This window comes from Schistocerca americana, chromosome 5 (genome assembly GCF_021461395.2).
Source record: "Schistocerca americana isolate TAMUIC-IGC-003095 chromosome 5, iqSchAmer2.1, whole genome shotgun sequence".
Classification (NCBI taxonomy): Eukaryota; Metazoa; Arthropoda; class Insecta; order Orthoptera; family Acrididae; genus Schistocerca; species Schistocerca americana.
This window is the reverse complement of record NC_060123.1, coordinates 686,454,514-686,461,378: the sequence shown is the minus strand read 5'-3', so window position 1 is coordinate 686,461,378 and position 6,865 is coordinate 686,454,514.

The following is a 6,865-nucleotide window of genomic DNA, read 5'->3' as shown; positions in this document are numbered from 1 at the left end:
AGTGAGGCTGGATTTGATTATGGTACGCGAGCGTATCCGCTGGTAACAGGCACACACCTGAGGGCAGATGACGTTATTGCAAATACAAATACAAAATTTGCGTTGCACCGAAGTAGAAATCGTTATTTTCTTTTTTCTTCGAGTTAATATGTTTGTTGCTCCTTCAAGCGGCTTGACGGGTCTGGAAGAACTTTGGAAACGTGGCACATATGCTACCTTTTATTGCAGAAGAAAAGAAAAAATCACTGTTCCTGTGGCACGAACTAAAAAATCATCCATGAAATGAATGCATTAAATTTGATGTAGAAATACAAGAATAAATCGGTGGGAGATATTAATAGAAAATTATTGATGAAGGACGTGGCGAGGTGAGCACTTACACTTCATTCGGTGCTGCGCTGACAAGGGACGACCATACTAAACTTCCAATAGAGCTTGTAAACTCGGTAAAGCTGTCGGGGGTGCCGTCCTACAAGTGGGAGATGAAGTTGGGTGTGTCTGTCGTACTCACGCGTAGCCTGGATGCACCAAGACTGTGCACTGGCACGAGGTTACGCATCACGGAGCTGAGAAGGCACATAGTGCAGAGCGCTATCATCACCGACGAACCCAAAGGAGAGACTGTACTGACACCACGAATTCCTATCGTCCCAACAAATTTCCATTTCCAGTTCAAAAGCTTGGAGTTCCCTATGAGAGTGGCCTTCTCGTTCACTGTAAATAAGAGTCAAGGACGAACGTTAAGAGTGGCAGGTAGCTTTCTGGGCCGAGCATGTTTTTCACAGGACTGCTTGCGTGTATCGAGAACCAGAAGTCTCTACATATACGCAGAGAACAAGAACTCTCGGATAGTTGTTTACAGACTTGGGGTGCCCCATAGAAGCAGACAAACCTGTCTGCCTTTTCCCATCACCATCCCACGTTGTCAGACTTTCGAAGTTATACTGAGCTGAGCCAAATCACACGGCCACGCTGCAGGAGTATAGGCACAAAAAAGTATTAATTTTACAGAGGCAAAAAGGCTCTCTCTTTGCTGAAGCCATGTCTCCTTTTCACTCAGGTGATGTGTGGTACTGACTGCAGATAACACAGCGAGAGTCCTTCCGGTGTGGAACGGTTCGGAATGCATCATTTTCAAGCCCTAGCATCCAAAGTACATTTCGCGATTTTTTTCCGCTCCATAAAGGAACTGATTGATTGTTTTCAGCTTGTCGAAAGAAAACATTTTATAAAGTCATTATCATTAATGTCATATAAAATGAAATTATTTAGCAACTATTCCATATTCAATACATCAAGTAATCTGTGAAGCTGTTGAAAGCTGGGGGCTTGCACGTCTCACCTTCCAAATATGTATACACTGCATCCTTAGCTATTCTCATCACCATTAGTTTGATATCTCTTATACCTAGTAGAACTTAATACGTTATGGACTAGAACTTTCATAAATTTACAGCATAGTGGATGATCAGTTAAGCAAGTGCCAAATGTTAGTTTCATCTCTCTACTGGTCAAGGCTTTTGTAATAGCAACGGAATTACTTACATGTGAATTCTGTCTTTATAAAAGGAGGCAGGTTTTGAGCATCACATGAGCGTAAGAATTTAAAAATTTAAATAATCGTTATATATGACATGCCTACGCCTGACGTCTGCTGATTCAGATTACTTGAGAGCATACGTACCACCCTGCAGGTAGATTCCTCTTAGTTGACTTTTGAATACCTTGCCAGGTATTTTTTATTTTTTATCGTGTTGATACAGTAATCTCAAGTAGTTTTACAGCGCCGTGATTTTTCCCTTTGAAAAACTGATGAATAAATATAACCTCTCAGATTCAGTTTCATTTCTGGCGTGAAGTGGGAAACGCATGTGCCATCTGAAGTAGGAAAACTACACACAAAACCAGTGGGATTATTTTTAAAACCATTCGAAGAAAGCTGAGCAATTCAGTTCCACTTTTCCGTTCGATCAGCTGAAGTTTTGCACAGAGCTTCATCAGAGTCAATTTTTCTTGTACATTCTACCATATTCTTGTTACTGACGCGAATATAATATCGACTATGAAACTTCCTGGCAGATTAAAACTGTGTGCCCGACCGAGACTCGTACTCGGGACCTTTGCCTTTAGCGGGCAAGTTGCCAGGAAGTTTCATATCAGCGCACACTCCGCTGCAGAGTGAAAATCTCATTCTGGATAATATCGACTGTCCCACAAACTATTAATCGGAGATAGTCAGATACAATATTTTCACCTGAAGTTAACATTTTAGAAGCAGTGTAGTACGTCAGAATTGAGCCACCGCTTTTCTTTCAGTTGGTATTTCAAATTGAGTTTTCGGTAAACTGTCCTAAGAAAGCTAGTTTATGATGGAAAGATTTTGCAATTAGTTTATTTAGATGAAGGGCAATATTTTAAAAAAATTTCAAACGGAACGTTTCCCATATAAATTTGGAATTTGACTTTTTTTACTCGTCAACATAAACCAAGACAATAAAGAGAATTTCACTGATACTATTGCCATCTCTTAACAGGGCAAGATGTTTCCATCATATTTCTACATATTAACGGTGTTTCTTTCGCAATGTCTCAACAAATAAACTTCGAAAATCTCATAGAGACGCAATATTTAATCCCTATAATTTTAAGGAATAGGTTGCCTGCTTCTTACGCACCTTTGATTTTTACCACCATAAATGTCATCTCGAAAAGTTTTGAGTTGTCTGCCGGAAGAAAGTCTGTCAAAGGAAGGATTTAGATGATCGCAGATATTGCGGCTTCCTTTACAATGTTATTTTATAGATCCCCTAAGTTTTAAGACTAGCGCAACGATAAAATTCATATTTGTTCCATGAAACTTTTGTTTTGTCATTGCGTTATCTATCTCTCGGATCCATGAGATAAATCATTTCCATACAGATACTGATTTAGGTATTTCTTTATAAGAGACTGTGTTTCCTCATTACATTTTTTTATTATTATTTTAAATCTGTGGGGTGTTTTAGCGCCTTCAGAAAGTTTTTACTAGAACCAATATACATATCATAAACGCAGAAATGTACAGCTACTAACACCTTTCCTTAACTCTTTCACACATCCCCCCCTCCCCCCTCACACACACACACACGTTTTATGCAGTGGTTACCTGCATGGAATTAAACTGAAAGGTGACCTGGACCTCAATAAAAAAAGGTGTATTCTACTGTCTGACTGCAAATTTATTACGTCTCCTTATTATTATTATCATTATTGCTATTAGTAGCAGTAGTGGCTTAGCGCCCGCTGCTTCGCTCATGTAGAATATATTGGCTGCAGCGATTTTTTTCTGTTGTTATTTAATAGAATTTATGTGTTGTTCACAAATCGCAACACCTTCTAAGCTTTTCACGCTAATTAAGGCAATATAAGAGTGTTCTTTTTCGAACACACATCTGACCAAAAAGCGATTGGGGTAGCTGCAGTCCAAAGTTTTTGTTAATCATGCCTTTTACGATCTTGTGAGAATATTGCCATACAACTTTCATCTCCTAACGAAAAAATTTATTTGTACCTAACTGAGAAGTGAAATACCAATTTTCAGAAATATAACTTCAAAAATTTTTAGTGTAAGGAAATATTTTCTTAAAAAATGTTCATTCCCTTATGAGCTAAATTTTCAGAAACACTGAAACACATACTTTGTTTTTATTTCCAACCTGGAAGTCAAATACCAACCGTCTTAGATGCAGCCTTAATAATCCTATACTAGTTCTTTAGCAATTATTTATTTTCAGAAAACCTTTCACCCACAATTTTGTGCCCTTCTTGGTTGAATTTTCAAAAATGCTGAAATGCGTATTATTTATTTTCTAACTGGGAAACCAAATGCCAGTTTTCATAGTTCTAGCTTCAAAATTCCCTTACTAGCGACATTGTTTCAAAAAGCCTTTCATCCCCTATTTGACCCCCTTAGGAGTGGTATTTCGGGCAATCCCTTCGTAAACTACATCTACAATGTGAGATCCACATCCTTTCGAATCTTCATGTTTCTAGCCTTAGTGATTGTGGCTGGGTGAATCAGTCTACACTGTTTCACCCCATTATGTGTTGAATTTCCGAAAACAGTGAAACATGTAGTTTTCAACTCTAACCGAGAAGCCAAATACCAATTTTCGAAGATTTAACTTTAAAAATGCTTTTGCAATGAAATATTTTCATGTAACGTTTCATCACCTGTTTCACCACACTAGGCGCTGAATTTCCGAAAAGGGTGACATGCGTATGTCACAGAAAAGTCAAATATAAATTTTCAAAAATTTAGCATCAAAAATGTTTGCACAATGAAATATTTCCGTAAAAGCTTTCATTCCCGTTTCACCCTAATACGGGCTGAAATTCAAGAAACAGTGGAACACGTATCCCTTTAATTTCTAACAGAGAAGCCAAATTAAAATTTTTGGTTTAGCTTAAAAATGCTTTCTTAATGAAACAGTTTCGCAAAAAATCTTCTCCCTATTTGACCCCCTTAAAGGTTCAGTTTCCAAAAACACTGAAAAACCTATTCTTTTATTTGTAAGCGAGAAGTCAAATACAAATCTTCATACGGGTAGCTTTAAAAATACTTTAGTAGTTCTTTAATAACTACATATTTTCAAAAAAAGGCTTCATCAACTATTTCGCCGCCGTAGGATTAAATTTCTAAAAATTCTGAAACATGTATTTCTTTTTTCCTGACCAAGAAACCATATACTAGATCTCGTAGGGATAGCTTCAAAATCCCCTTAATAGCGACATTTCTCAAAAACCCTTTCATCCCCTATTTCACCCCCTTAGGGTTGGAATTTAGAAAAATTCCTTCAAAACTACGCCTACGGTGTAAGATCCACACCTTCTCGAAATTTACATCTACATCTACATTTATACTCCGCAAGTCACCCAACGGTGTGTGGCGGAGGGCACTTTACAGGCTTCTGCTCTCAGCGGTAAAGCTGGGCTGTGAGTCAGTCAGTCAGTCAGTGAGGACATTGTCTTTTATGTATAGAGATTACTACTTGAACTCTCTTTTCCATGTGAACTCGAATCTCTCCAATCTTTCCTTCACGGTGTTTTCGCGAGGTATAGCAGGAGGAAGCAATATATTTATTAGCTGACTCCTCTAGGAATAAAACTAAATACAGCGATACGGAAATCCTCCCCTCTGATGTGTGCTACTGGAGTTCCCTGAGCAGCTATTCTATTTGGCGTGATACGATACTCGGGGGCGAGGATTGCAAAGTATAGCAGAAATGCAAAGGTGTACCTGGAAACAATTTTGGGTTTTTGAAGGCGATAATTAAAACTTGACGACTACTGCTGGTAGTATTTAATGTCGTCGTGGAAAGCATCTTCACTTTTTTCTTGCGACTTTGGAGCCTGCATTCGTGGCCAGTAATGTCTGGTAGTTATCTGTGAAACATTGAAGCTGCAGGGTGGGGCAAATAAAAATGATGCGGACGAGTGGATACGACTGGACGCGATTGTATGCATATAACCACACCCCGCGACGCGCACACCACGTGTACGCCCGCCCGGTGATCCCGTGATTCACACCGTAGTGCGGGCCGTGTCAGTGTGAGTGGAGCAGTGCAAAGAGGATGACCGTTCCCACAGTGGAGCAGCGGGTGTTCGTTGTGGAAAGCTACGCGGCAACAAAGCTGTGGAAACGATGGGGTCAGTTGTTTGCTTAGAAATTTAGTGGTGTGAAAGTGCCCGCAAAGACTTCCTGCCGCGCGTAGTGGCCGCTCGGTTAGAGGCGCCATGACACGGACTGCGTGGCCCCTCTCGCCGGTGTTTCGAGTCCACCCTCGGGCATGGGTGTGTGAGTTGTTCTTAACACAAGTTAGTTTAAGTAGTGTGTAAGTCTAGGGACCGATGATCTGAGCAGTTTGGTCCCTTAGGAAGTCACACACATTTGAACAAAGAGTTCCATGCCACGCTTAGTCCGAAAATGGCATCAGACTGGTTCTGTACTGAACAAGTACAAAAACATTCCCAAAAGTATCCTCACACCAGAAAATGTGGCTGCAGTTCGCAAGAAAATGCTCCAGAGTCCTACCAAATCAACTCGACGCCTGTCAGATCAAATTGATGATGCGGACGAAAACTCCACCTGGACCTGCAGATGGATCCGTACCGTGTGTCTGTTGTTCATGCATTAAAACATCCAGACACTCCTCGGAGCCCCCAGTTTTGTGAGTGGCTGTTCACCGAGATAGCAATGAATGGCTTAGTCGTGGATCTGTTCTTTATGTCTGATGAAGCCTGGTCTCACCTGTGTTGTTGTGTCATCACAAAGAATGTCCGCCTCTGGTAGCTGAGTGGTCAGCGCGACGGAATGTCATACCTAAGGCCCGGATTCGATTCCCGGCTGGGTCGGAGATTTTCTCCGCTAAGAGACTGGATGTTGTGTTGTCCTTATCATCATCATTTCATCCCCATCTATACGCAAGTCGACGAGGTGGCGTAAATTCGAAAGACTTGCACCATGCGAACGGTCTACCCGACGAGAGGCCCTAGCCACACGGCATTTCCATTTACAGGGTGGCGCACGAGATGTGTTACCAATGGTTTCTTTCACAATTTACGACGCACATTAGATATCCCGCTGGGATCTCTACAGCAGTACCAGTAGAGCTTGGAAAAACAAAGGAGTTATGAAATGACGTGTAATTCACGATACTGCCGCTAGGAGACTAGTAAGCAGCAATGGCTGACAATGGAAGACTGACGACACAGCAACGATCGGCAATTGTGTTACCTTTTCATGAAAGGAAAAGCCTTGTTGTCACTCAGAGGCGTTTTCGACAACAGTTTAACACATGATGGTTCCCTTGCAAGAAGACCATCC